The sequence below is a fragment of the Pristis pectinata genome, chromosome 5 (assembly GCF_009764475.1).
Source record: "Pristis pectinata isolate sPriPec2 chromosome 5, sPriPec2.1.pri, whole genome shotgun sequence".
NCBI classification, from domain to species: Eukaryota; Metazoa; Chordata; class Chondrichthyes; order Rhinopristiformes; family Pristidae; genus Pristis; species Pristis pectinata.
Genome location: NC_067409.1, coordinates 74,773,581 through 74,787,670, shown reverse-complemented (window position 1 = coordinate 74,787,670; position 14,090 = coordinate 74,773,581).

Sequence of the window (14,090 nt, the reverse complement as noted above, 5' to 3'; positions counted from 1 at the left end):
GGCAGAGGGGGATGGGAGGCTCAGATTGTGGCCAGGAGGTGGTGGGAAGGCTGGAGCAGAAGGGATGCTCAGGAGCTGGGAAGACCAGGGACATCGGGGAAGATGCAACTTTCTTGGAGAGCTGTGAATCTACAACCTGCTCAGCCTCAGGTCTTGAGACTTTCAACACCAGGGAAATCAAAGGATCTGGGGATTGGACAGAAGGATAGAATGGAGTAGCCACGATCTTCGTGAATGGCTGGGTGACCTCAAGGGTCAGTGTGGCCAACTCCTGCTCCTGGACTTATAATTAACAATGGAATCTTTATCACCAAACCAAAACTGACACCATAATGTGGCCTTGATACAGCAACATGAATTCAACTAATTGAGGAATACACCAGTTAATCATAAACTCAGACAACATGGAAACAGGCCCTTTAGCCCACCTGACCATCAAACCCCCATCCACACTAATACCACACTAATCCCATCTTGCCTCTCACATTCCCATCAATTCCCATCAGATTCTACCACTAGGGGCAAATTTACAGTGGACAGTTAATCTACTGATCAAATCAGTGGAACGTGGGAGGAAACCAGAGCACTCGGGGAAACCCACGCGATCACAGGGAGAATGTGCAAACTCCACACAGACAGCACTCGAGGTCAGGATGGAACCCAAGTCTCAGGAGCTGTGAGGCAGCAGCACTAACCTCGGGGCCGCTTCAGTTCTACAATTCATAAGAACATTAAGGCTGTAAATGTAGGCTCAGGGGCAACTGATTTCATCATGTGAAGTTGGTGGAATTCCCCAGGAGGTTGTAGGAAATAGATTGTTTGTCTCCCTGAAGGAATCTTGCAATTTGATAAATGCTATGTTATTCCCCTTGAGGATCCCTTCCTACTAAACCTAAGAGCATCTGTATTTTCAAACTGATGGACCACTAGCTCCCTCCAGTGACTACTAATTGATGAGCTTTAATCAGATTGCATTGTTCATCGCACACAACTGTTTCAATGTTCCTCATTCACCATTTAATGTACATTTACCAGTAACTGTAATCATAATTAAGAAATTAACCCTCAATTGGAATGAACACTTGATACATTGAAATTCTTGACAAACAAGGGAGTGAGTGCGAATACATGGAACTGAGGTTACAATGATACCGGCTATGATCTTACTAAATGGCAGAGCAGACTCAAGGTGCTGAATGGTATACTCCTGCTCTTAATTTGTACATTATTATATTTCTCTCCATTCATAAACTTCTCAATGGCCTCCAATTAATATTATCCACGACACATTTGGATTGCACACATCGCTTGGAGTATTGTGTACAGTTTTGGACACCCTGTCAGAGGAAAGACATTAAACTGGAAAGAGTGCAGGGAAGATTTACGAGGATGCTGCCAGGACTCAAGGGCCCTGAGTTATAGGAATAGGTTGGTCAGGCTGGGACTTTATTCCTTGGAATGGAGGAGATTGACTGGTGACCTTATAGAAGTGTGTAAAATCACGAAGAGCATAGATAGGGTGAATAATCTTTTTCCTAGGGAAGGGGAACTAAAAACTAGGGGACATAGGCTTAAGGTGAGATGTAAAAGATTTAAAACTGACCTGAGGGGTAACTTCTTCACGCAGGGTTTGGTGCATATATGGAATGAACTGCCAGAGGAATTCTTTAGCTCCAAAAATATTTTGAAATCTGAATTTGAAGTGCAAGCAATAGTCATTGAAAATACTCTGTATGTCAAGCAGCATCTGTGAAGGAAATGGATTTTTAACATTTCAGATCAATAGCAGATACTAGCCAAAGATCGTTGACATAAAATATTCATGCTGCCTTACTTTTTCTGCAGATGCTGCCAAACCCACTATGTGCTTCTTGCATGTTCTGCTTTTGTGTATGACATTCGACCGTGAGCTACCACCATTGCATGGAGTATTCTAATGATTTGCAGGGATTTTTCCAAATCAATCAAATTTAAAGCTCTCTACTAATGAAAAAGTCAAGCCCATCAGCTGATAACTAGCAAAAGATCCTGAACAGATTCTTTGTCAAGTATAAGGCATGATATTATCTTTGCAAAACAAAATCAGAAAATGCTGGAAATACTCAGTAGATAAGGCAGCATCTGTGGAGAGAGAAACAGAGTTAAGGTTTCAGGTTGAAGACCCTTCACCAGAACCTGCAGTTTTTAAAAATTTTTTTACCATCTTTGTAAACTTTCCCTTCTCCAGGCAATGGGTCAACAATAATTATGCCCTTTGGCAGATGTTACCATAGCAAGTAACCCACACTTGCTCACCCCTAATATACTTCAGACACAAGTGGCCACTGCCAAACCGTACTTGCCATATACAGATACACAACATTTCTCTGGAGTAATTGTTTTTTTTTCATCTTGTCTTATTCAAAACCTGGAGCTAGATAAGCATTGTCACATGTAGTGTAGGAAATGAGACACTTTCACTTAAGATCCTTGAATGCTTGGAAATCTACGTTGCTGCTTTCCTGTATTTTGTTGACAGGAGGACTGATCATACATGGATGAAACACAGGAGGCCTGATCATACACATGAGGGACATAGATAGGATGAACGCACATAGTCTTTTCTCCAGGGTTGGGGAATCAAGAACTAGAGGGCATAGGTTTAAGGTGAGAGTGAAGAGATTTAATAGGAACTCGAGGGGCAACTTTCTTAAACAGTATATGGAATGAACTGCTGGAGGATGAGGTTGAGGCAGGCAAAATAACAACTTTTAAAAGACAATTGCACGGGTACATGGATAGGAAAGATTTAGAGGGATACAGGCCACACTTGGGCAAATGGGACTAGCTGGGATGGACATCTTGGTTGGAATGGACCAATTGGCTGAAGGGTGTGTTTCCATGCAATGACTCCATAACTATACATGATACAGGGATGGGATGTGGAAGGGTCCCTGTTTCTACTACTCCTAGAGTATAGAATGAATGGGTTAAAATGGGACAAAGAAAAAAGAAATAAAACACCACAGACATCAGAAATCTAAATTAAAAATTGTAGAAAAACTAAGCAGGTCATCCACATCTGTGGGGAGAGCATCTTAGGTCAATCACTTTTTATCAGAACTGAGGAAGTTTAGATTAAGTAGTTTGAACAACTGCAGGGGAGTGAGGAAATGTGGAAGATAGCCAAGGAAGGAATAGAAATGAGCCAATAGTGTGGAAGTGTGATGGGCCAAGAAAAGGAGGGAAAGGAACTTCTAGAACTGATGTCAGTAAATAATCAATGGTTGAGATGGTAGTTTGGGTAGGGGGAAAATAACTTGCAATTTTACAGTGCCCTGCACAGTTTCAACAGATGTCAAAATGTTTCACAGCTAACAAAGTTCCTTTGATGATCACTTGTTGTTGTAATAGAGACACTCCATGTGTGAGAAGATCTGACAAGTGGCAAGGGGATAAATGAGATCATATGGCTTGGGATAAATATTGTGCAGGACACTGGGAGAACTCTTCTGCTGCACCTGATATAGTGCCCGTGAGACCTTCATGTCATACTGTGAGGATAAACACAAATTCACTTTACCATCCCACCTGGTGGACCCCACTGAATCGTCCAATCACAGGTTACATGTTCCATTCACAGGTTGCATGTTCCGTTCACTGGAAGAGGACGCGAGTCCACACCTACCAACATGAAGGTAAGCATGTTGCCAAGTCTGACACTCAGCGAGTAGGATAGATAATATAACAGGGAAAGTGGATGTTTTATTTTGGTTGGACAAGCCGTACATCCTCCTCCATCCTAAAACATGTGAGGATAGCAACTTCTCTATGGCAAGCTTATCATAAAACACTTGCCTCAGATTCCTCCTCAATACTTTAATGGGGGTGTTAACATATGTAATTTAAATGGGTAGATTCCTGAAAGAAAATCATGGAAGAGTGTCCTGGAAGTGTCACTAATGTCATGTTTATTTTGTTTAGTTTAATGTGTAAGTTTTGTATAGCTTATGTTAATTTAAGGTCATGTTAACTTATGTTTGTAATGTACTGTGCTGCTACTGCAAAAAGCTAATTTTCGTGGCATTTATAGCCTGGGTATGTATGGCCATGGCAATAAACTTGAACTTGAACTCAAGAATAAACAGGATAATTTCTCACTTTGTGGGAAATGCTACTCAATGCCACTAGGTGCCATCACAGCCTGACACATAGCCCAATGAGCAGCAGCAGGCAGGCAGGCCATATGGATCCTCAAGTAGCCTGCATAATCTTCACATATGTAGTGTGGTTTGATTGGCATCTATCATATTACTTCAGGACAGTTCCAGGAACCAGTAAGGTTCAGCACTGAAGCAACAAACAATCTGCTGGAGGAAAACTCAGTGGGTCGAGCAGCATCTGTGGGAGGAAAGGCATTGTCGACATTTTGGGTCAAAATTCTGCATTGGGACTGAGAGTGGAGAGGTGAGATGGCCGGCATAGAGAGGGGAAAGGGAGTGGTGAGACAGGAGTCCGAGGTGTTTGTTGCTCTACATTGCAGCATCTGCAGTCTCTTGTGTCTCCAGGTTCAGCACTGAACTGCTGTAATTTCCCTGTGTATTGTTTCTGAAGGACACGGGTGGAGAGGAGGGTGGTCTCTATAATCAGTAGTAGATATGGTTGGGTGACTAACCTTTTATGATGCCTCTACTCTGCTGTGCTGGCTTCTCGACCAACACAACAAACACATCTGAGTCAACTTTAACACCACAAGTGGAGGCAGAGCAGTTGGAACTGCTGCCTCAGAGCTCTGGTGACCCGGGTTCGCTCCTGACCTCAGGCAATTGCACATTTTCCCTGGTTTCCCTCAGGTGCTCCAGTTTCATCCTACATCCCAAAGGTTGGTTAGCTGATTACTATAAATTATTCCTAAGTGAAGGTTACTAGCAAAAAGAAACAAAGAGGACTTGATGGGCATGTGAGAGAGAGAGTGGCAGTTGGAGGGATACGGGGAATATAAGGAGAGGGGGAATGAGACTGATGGAATTACTCTGCTGGGAGCTAGTGTAGACCTGGTGGGCTGAATGGCCTCCTCTGTATCACAGTCGATAAATATTTATAGAGGTGCTTTAACATGATGAAATATTGCATGTTTTTTTTCACAGGAATGTGATTAAATAAATATTTTTACACCAATCTAAGTTGTTTCGAGAGAGGACAAATGCTGGATTTAAGGATTTTCTTAAAGAAAGGTTGAGAGTCAACACCTTTGGTGAAGCATCATTCTCTCAGTAATGCTTGGAGTGTTGGCCAGAGTTCACTGGGTCCCAGGCTCTGGAGTGAATCTCTAATATGTGATCTTTGGGGTCCTTGATCTGCCCAGGCAAAAAATAAGGGTGGCGACCTTCTTCACATGTGTTGGCTGCCCAGTCTCTCCCTATCCATCCCACGCCCTTTCCCCAGCCTTCTCCCTCCCGAGTCCAGCAGATAGGTTGCAGGCTGTGGTCAGATTTGAGAGATAATCATTTTGTATACCTCACCCTGTTCCATAAGGTTGTTGTTGGAAAGGATGCTGGGAGACTCTGTAGGATCTTTAATGATTAAAGTACCTTTACTGATCATTTGGATTGAATCTGGGGAGTTGATAGAATGTGGGAAGATTGAAAATTGAGATTAATGTAGGATTGGTGTAAGCAGCTGGTCGATGGTCAGCATGGACTTGGTGAGCTGAAGGGCCTTTTACTGTGCTGTATCTCTCAATCATTCTACGAGTCTTGTGGTTGTTCACCTGATCATCTCAGGGTCCCAAAGTACTGTTGCAGGAATAGCACCCACCCCTAAGTTTTAGGGGAGAGTTTCTCCAAGAGTACGGAAAGAAAACAGCAACAATCCTCTCAGCACTTTCTCCAACGTTGGCTAAAGAAGGAACCCGATACAATACTTTTCAGTCAATCAAGAGCTACAGTATTTATCAGGAGATTACGTTGTCAACTCCTCTGCCCCTATACAATGTTCTCTCCACTCACCAGGGTTTTCATGTGTGTTTTAGAGAGCTCAGGTAAACTTATACATCCTGGGTTAAAGACTGAAACCAATAGCACGCCAGTTGCATAGAATATGCAATGATCATATGAACTGCCAACTTCACCTCCCCATCTGGGGAATTTCCTGGCGCTGTCTGATGCACAGAGGTTCACTGTGAAAGTGGACGTACTTAGGCTGGGTTTCCAAACCACCGACTTTGTAATTCCCCACTCCCGCACGTCCACATACATACGCCCACACCACCAACTGCCCCCACATCCCACATCCCCAGCCACCAACAAGGAAGTCCATCTCCTCTCATCAATCTTTGGTCATCTTTTGCTTGTTCCTCAAGCTCTTCTCATTTCAGATTTACTGCAGCTCTTGGCAACATTCTAAGTCTCTTACTTTAATCTAATACTCTCCTTTCAATCTCTTTGGTTGGACAAGAATGGAATGCTTTTCCTGTAGAGTCTTCATATCAGATTCTGATTTATTGTCATATACACCAGGGTGCAATGAAATTTCTTGTTCACGTGAAGCTCACAGAGTGTTACGTGATAATAATAAATACAACAATAAATACAATGACGTGTGCAAGACAGCAGAATGATGCAAAGTACAGCAGGATGGTGCAAAGATTATAGTGCAATCTGAAGTAGTGCAAACAGAAATGCTAAAGTGACAATAATGGAATAACCAAGAGAGGTAGAATTAAGAGTACTAGAATGTGGCAGCATCACCGGGAAGGGGGCCTGAAGGAGGTGATTGGTTCAGGACGCTGATAGCAGTGGAGAAGAAGCTGTTCTTTAGACTGGATGTCCGGGCTTTCAAGGTCCTGTATCTTCTCCCAGAAGGTAGAATGGAGAAAAGGGAATGGCCAGGGTGTGCATCCACTGAGATTTATTTCAGTAAAAGATATTTACCCACTTTTTATTGTTTATTCATTTAATCTGGTTTTTCCATCTAGCTTTGTAAGCTATGCCGCCTGTGCCTGTTGAACTAGCTTTTTTTTTAACTTTATGGCTTAATTTTCATTTAACAAAATGCGACATGCAGATTATGATCACCTTCCCGAGACTCAAGCCAGTCCTGAGATTGCTAGGTCAACCCATCATAAGGCGGAAATGGTAACACTGTTAGTGGAACAGTATCTAGAGACTTTGACCACTGATGTGGAGACATAAGATCACATATCACCATGGTGGCTGGGGAATTAAAATTTAATAAATAACATCTGAAACGAAGAACTTCTATCAGTAATGATGTCAACAAGAAGCACCAGGTCATTAGTTCACTAATACTATTTGAGGAAAGAACCCTTACCCCATCAGGTGTATATGTGGCTCGAGATTCACAGCAATGTGCCTGGTTGCACTCTGAAATGTCAGCAAATGATACCATCACTACAGGCAGTACCTGGGTTACAACAGGGTTCCATTCCTGAGAACTGTTCGTAACCTGAATTTTTTGTAAGCCAGAAACAGCGCGTGAGAGAGGATCACAGAAACGGCTGTGACAGGACAGTGAGCAGGGATTGGAAGAGTAGCCGCCGGCTGGCCTCACTGACTCAGTGAGTGAATGAGTCTGCTCTGTACTCCCACCTCTGCTTGGCTCGACCCAGCACCTGATTGTTGTGGCTCGTTTGTACGTATGGGTGTCCATGAGTCAGGTGTTCATAACCCAGGGAAGGCTTATACAAATTAAAATAACAATAAAACTAAACAGACAGCACGGCCCCCAGACTGAGATAATAGGACCCAACCCAAGTCGATCCTGAACTTGGCAGAGCCGACCCAGGGACTAGTCAACAGCATCCTGACATCGTCACATTGTTCAGCTGGTGTTGTAAGTCCCTCTATCATCAGTGCTGTGCACAACCTCACCCAGCAGAGCTGATAAAACTAAAGTGTACAGTCAGGAATGAATGGCCTCAGGGGTCCTTTAACATTGACTCTGGACCTCAAGGCATTAGGCTAAACCATGGCAACATCAAACATAGAACAGTACAGCACAGGAACAGGCCCTTCAGCCCACAATGCTGTGCCAAACTAATTAAACTAGTAAATAAACGCCTAACTAAACTAGTCCCTTCTGCCTACACAATGTCCATATCCCTCCATTTCCTGTACATGCATCTGCCTGTCTAAGAGCCTCTTAAACACCTCTGCTGTACTTATCTCCACCACCACCCCTGGCAGCGCATTCCAGGCACCCACCACCCTCTGTGTAAAAAAAACTTGTCCAGCACATTTCACATTTTCAGATGTGACATTGTAAGGTTGGAAATGGGGATGTTTGCTTTGTGTTCAGCTTTCTGTTTCTTGGGCAAAGAAGTAGTTCATGCTCTCCTACAGGAGAGCAGGAAATCCTTTGGGCATTTATACCAACCCAGTACTGGGCCATGAACATGCTCAGCATGAGGGAGTCTCACCACTTCCCCATGACATTCTGCAGCATTGCCGGTATTAAGTCCCTTTCCACCAATGGAGGGTCAGTATTGACCAGATCCTTAACTTGTCCAGTCACGTAAGTACTGCAGCTACAAGAGTGGATCAGAAGCTGGGTATTCCATGACTAGTGACTCAGCTTCTAACGGCACCACCACTCCATCCCCCAAGCTTTCCACCATCTGCAGGGCATTTTGGGTGCATCATGGTATAGTTCTCCTCACCTCCATCCACACTCAACAACATCCTGCAAAGCAATTGTCCATCTCCTCAAGACGTGATTTCCTGCAATAACTGTGCTCTGCAGTTGCAGGGTGTACATTCTGTGTGACACACTGTAGCAGCTTGCCAAGGCTTCTTCAGAAGCACCTCCAAAATCATGATCTCTAACCCCTTGGATGAAAAGGGCAGCAAGAGAATGGGAAAGCCAACCGCTCACACACCAACCACATGGGTGGTTCTGCATCATCGCTTGGTCGAATAATCTGCTGTTGTTTTGGGAATTATCATTGGCCAGGACCCAGAGTTAACTCACGTGTTTCCCTTCAAAACAATACCTTGAGAGCTTTTATATCTATCAGAATCAGAATCAGGCTTATTATCACTGACCTATATGTCATGAAAGTTATTGTTTTGTGGCAGCAGTACAGTGCAAAGACATGAAATTACTATAAATTACAAAATAAATAAATAAATAGTGCAAAACTAAAGGAATAATCAGGTAGTGTTCATGAACTGTTCAGAAATCTGATGGCGGAGGGGAAGAAGCTGTTTCTGAATTGCTGAGTGTGGGTCTTCAGGCTCCTGTAACTCCTCCCCGATGGTAGTAACGAGAAGAGGGCATGTCCAGGATGGTGAGGATCCTCAGTGATGAATGCCACCCTCTTGAGGCACCGCCTCTTGAAGATGTCCTCAGTGGTGGGGAGAGTTGTGCTTGGATTAATATTTCATCCAAGGGTGTAGCACTCTCTCAGTCCTGCACTGAGTTTTGTCTTCGAGCCACTAAAGTGGTATGTGAACAGAGGTGAGAGTAGTAGCAACTTAACCATAGCTTGTGCTATTGTGAACTAGCGGCAATGTTCAATCCCATTTATTGCTTATACATGGCATTAATTGGTCGATTTTGCTGTGAATGCTTTGTGCATTTAAATAAAATGTGTTTAATTTTGACTCCTCACATTTTTCTATCTTTCACTGACTTCACACACTGACCCATCATACGTCCCTTTATGCCACACTCAGTCTGTCTTTACCCAAACTTCTATTCTGCCACATGATGTTGACTTTCCTTCTTCAACTTATGATTTTTCCTTTATCTAAACACTCTGCTGCACCACCCATCGCCAGCTCTTTTAGATTAAAACCCAATCTCTATTGCTAGTTGTCCACTTCTCCAGGGCACTGATCACAGCCCTGATCAATTGAATTGGGACCAATACCAACAGAGCAGATCCCCCTTTACCAGAGCTGATACCAGAATCCCCTGAATGGAAACCTCTATCTTCCCCATCTATTTCTGAACCATGCATTCAACTCCCTCATCTGTAACAACCTCGCAACAGTTTAGTTGTGATTCAGGTAGTAACCCACAGATTATTACTTGCATGGTTCTACTATTTCACTTAGGCCTTAATTATTCAAACCTTTTCAGCAGAATTTTATTCCTTTTTCTATGATGTTGGTTGAAACATAGACCATCATAACTAGATCTTCCTCTTCCCCCTATTCCCTGGTCCCCTCCAGGCGCAAGGAAATGCTCTTGATCCTGGCACTAGGCGGGCTGTCGCTGCAAGGAACAGTATCTAGCCCTTTCACTGTACTGTTCTCTACTGCAAATACTCTCGCAATTGAATGGCTTCCTATATAAAGGTGCTGGGCTCAGGGGTCTATCCTCCACAGTCTTCACTTTCATTCAGCCTGGTAGTAAATAGGGTCAAAGACTTAGGTTCCTGCATCGAACCACCTTTGCCCCTGACCACAAAACAATCCTAAGCTACTACGGGACTTAAGAGGTATGACCATCTCCCAGATGACACTAACCAATGCATACGAATGTTTGTGTCTAGAATTCTTGTTTGTCAACTCAAAACTGAGGTACCTCAAAATGAGAGCACGCATTATTTTTGTAAATAAACTTTATTTATAAAATATATATACAACTACGATAAACACAGTGCATGACTCTCTTCACATTTGTTGTGTTATTCAGTCTATACATTCACAGTGTTATCAGTTCTATACATTGGTAGTGTTCACACATTTTGTGTACTGAGCACCAGTGCCACTCATGTGGCCTCCTGAGATGACACAAATTTCAAGTGTTTGGGAGGCTTCTGCACTGGACTTAGACTCTCAGTGTCTATTGGCAGAAGGACCCCAGACTGCAGTCCTGCCCCACAAAGGCTTTGTGTTGGCTGCACCGAGCTTCAGTGCGTCTATCAGCATTACTCCTGCAGTTTGGAAAGCACGCAACGTATCAGCTGACTCCCACATGCTGCAGTGATGACACACTCCTTGCTTTGCTTTCCCCATGAAAATTAGTGTGCATTTAATTTTTTCATTAAATTAATATTGTACTTTAAAATAATTGCTTTATTAATATATTTATTAAATCAGTAGCTATGTATTTCCAGCTTTTAGTTTAACTAATGTCCTAGCATACAGAAAATAAGACTAACTCCATGCACTAACCAATTACTTACCTGTTATTTTGTGTTTACACCCTTTCATCTTGGCTCTCTCTGTCTCCCACTTCCTCTTGCTTCTTTACCCTGCTGCTTTCCTCTCAGCTCTCACTATATCCTCACCTCTCTTGCTGATTTATCCCTGCTGCTATGTTCTCACTTCCTGCTGTTGTCTGTGCTCTCTTTTCCCTCAACAGATACTGTTCGGTAAGCAGCATGCAGGGAGGCTGCAGTGGAGATCCAGCCAACATTCACGTGCAGTCTCAGTGGATTTGTGTTGCCGTTTGCATGAGCAAACAAACAGAACTAGAGCTTTAAACAGAAGAGCCTTTATTGCAGGCAGTAACTAAACTGCAGTGCCTGGTACAACAATGTATCAGAGTCATGCTACATGGTACAACAGCCAAGATGGTGCTGGAGCGTGGCAACCCTTTGTGAGCTGCTCTCAGAAGATCTATTCATTACATTTATTATAATCGTTCTACTCTCTTAAATCTCGATTCTCAGACTGCAAGAATTACTACCAATGCTCTCTTAAGGTCTGGCGATCTTCTGACCACCAGGAGCAACAGATCTCATGACCCAATTCCCAGACCCAAATGGACCCAAATGAAGCTTTTCAGTGTATCCCGGTACGTGTGATGATAACAAACCAATTCCAATTTCAATCAGTTCTTAAAGATATACACAGACTTACACGTTACACAGCTTCCTCGATATATAAAAAAATATAAACCATCAAGTGTTTTCAAACATGAAATTATTTGAATGATTAACTGTTTATATAAATATGCATTTGTAAGATCAATCAACTCTAAATTCAAGTGATCCCTTTGTCTGTTCATTCTGTGAACTCTATCATCTCACAGCAGTACCTAGGGCTTTGGTTCCTCATTTTGTTTGTAGACTGTTATATTGACACAGTTGTTGTTCTTAAACTTCTGTGGACTGGCTCCCTCATGGTGTTCGCATAGAGCACAAACTCTTCTCTTGAGCTCTGTGAGTACCCCTCCCCCCTCCCCCCCCATTGTCCTGACATTGCTAAGTCACTGATGAAATGCTGCCTTTGAACCACTGCCTTCCATAGCCACCTCGATCGAGCTGCAGCTTGTAACCCTGATCTCCCAGCGTCTGCTAGCTGGAGACTCTCCTGCGCTCCTCAGACAGGGTTGACACCACTCCCTTGGAGCATGAGTGGCTCCTGAATCTCCTCCTTGCTCAAGATGGTGATCCTTTTAAAAACACGTTGTCCCAATCTGAGTGATTCAGTCCAGTCCATTCCCATGACCACTGGTGCACGCCTAGCCTGTGATATAAATGATAATCTGAGCTCCCAAGGGTTCATTACCCATATAAATCGGAGGGTTCCCCTGCACGTGTAACCACATCATGTTGCTTCACTTCAACAGAAAATGGTTGAGGTATCTCAGATACATGTCCTGGCCTCTGGCAGCCTGACACTGGAATATCAATGCACATATTTATAGGTTTCCTCAATGAGTGGGGTGACCTTAGAAGTACTTGCCCTTATCATTCTTCTTGGGTCTGCATTTCCTTCTCTTACCCCTTCCCCTGCCTCTAAGTTGCTAGACTACTTTTCCTAGCATCCATAGCAAAAGTTTCACTAAATATTTGAAATCTCACTAAATATTGAGAAGCCTATGGTCTTTGATTCCTGCCATAACTATCTTACCCTATCCCATCCCTGGCAATAGTCTGCAAGCAAAACGCTGTCCCTGTCCTCTCCCACCTTCGCCAATTCGCCACCTCATTTCAGCGGAGAAGCTTGTGACTGGTATCTATTGTAAGCCCACTGTCCCTCACAGGTTCCTTATAACCACTCTTCCCGCCATCTGCTTCTCACAAATATCTTGTTCCATGTTCCCAGTTTCTCTGGCTCACTGTACTTGCTCTGGCCATGCTGCCCGCCACCCTACTGTTTCTGAGTGCATTTCTTTTTCCTGAACTACGGTTTTCCTTCCATCAGAGTTGGCAGGGCTCTCACTAATGACAGGCAGCACCTGCAGAGACAGAAGTAAGAGTTAACGGTTCGGGCCGATGTCTTGTTCGTCAGCTGAACATTCCCCACATTCCTGCTCTCGTGCTCAGAGTGAGGTTACCTTTCCAGCGCACTGGCCTCCACAGTTCATGTATCATCCTCTGCAATTTCAAACACCTCCAATGTAGTGGGACATATTCCACTACTCTCCCCTTTCAACATTTCAAGGGGATCATTCCCTCCGGGAAATCACCATTGCTCCATCTCCACCGGTCCCCTTCCCATGGCACATTCCCTTGCAAACCCAGGAGATGCAACCTTTACCTTTTCACTTCCCACCATTTAGGGAGCCAAACCCTTCTTCATCATGAAGCACCGATTCATTTGTACTTCTTCCATCTTGGGTACTCACAACATTCTGCAATGGAGCCACAAAATACAGATTGGGTCAGCACTTTGGAGAACGTTTCCATTTGGTCCGTGACCCTGAGATACCTGTCACATTAATTGTCTGTCTCACTCCCATTCTCACATTTTGTCCTTCACCTCCTACCCTGTTCCAATGAAGTTTGATGTAAGCTCACGGAACACAGCCTCATCTGCTGAATAGGCACATTACAGCCTTCAGGATTCTGTAGTGAGATCAATATTTTCAGGTAATCAGCATTTCCAGCATTTTCATTTCAGAGTTTCAGTCTCCAGAGCATTGACAATTGAGTTATGATTCGGCACCTCCTACTTGCAGTTCCTCTCGACTAACCTTAGTTTCCCATCCCTTCACCTTGCCTCTTCTACCTTCCACAATCGTTTGTTTTTTTGGCATTTAACCAAAGCGAAGCACTGTAATTCCACCCCTACGCAGCCCTTCCCCTTGGTTCTCCTCTCCACTCCCCCTTACTTTGCATCTTATAATCTGTATACCTCTTAATGTTTCCAGTTCTGATGAGCAATCATTGATCTGAAACATAGAGT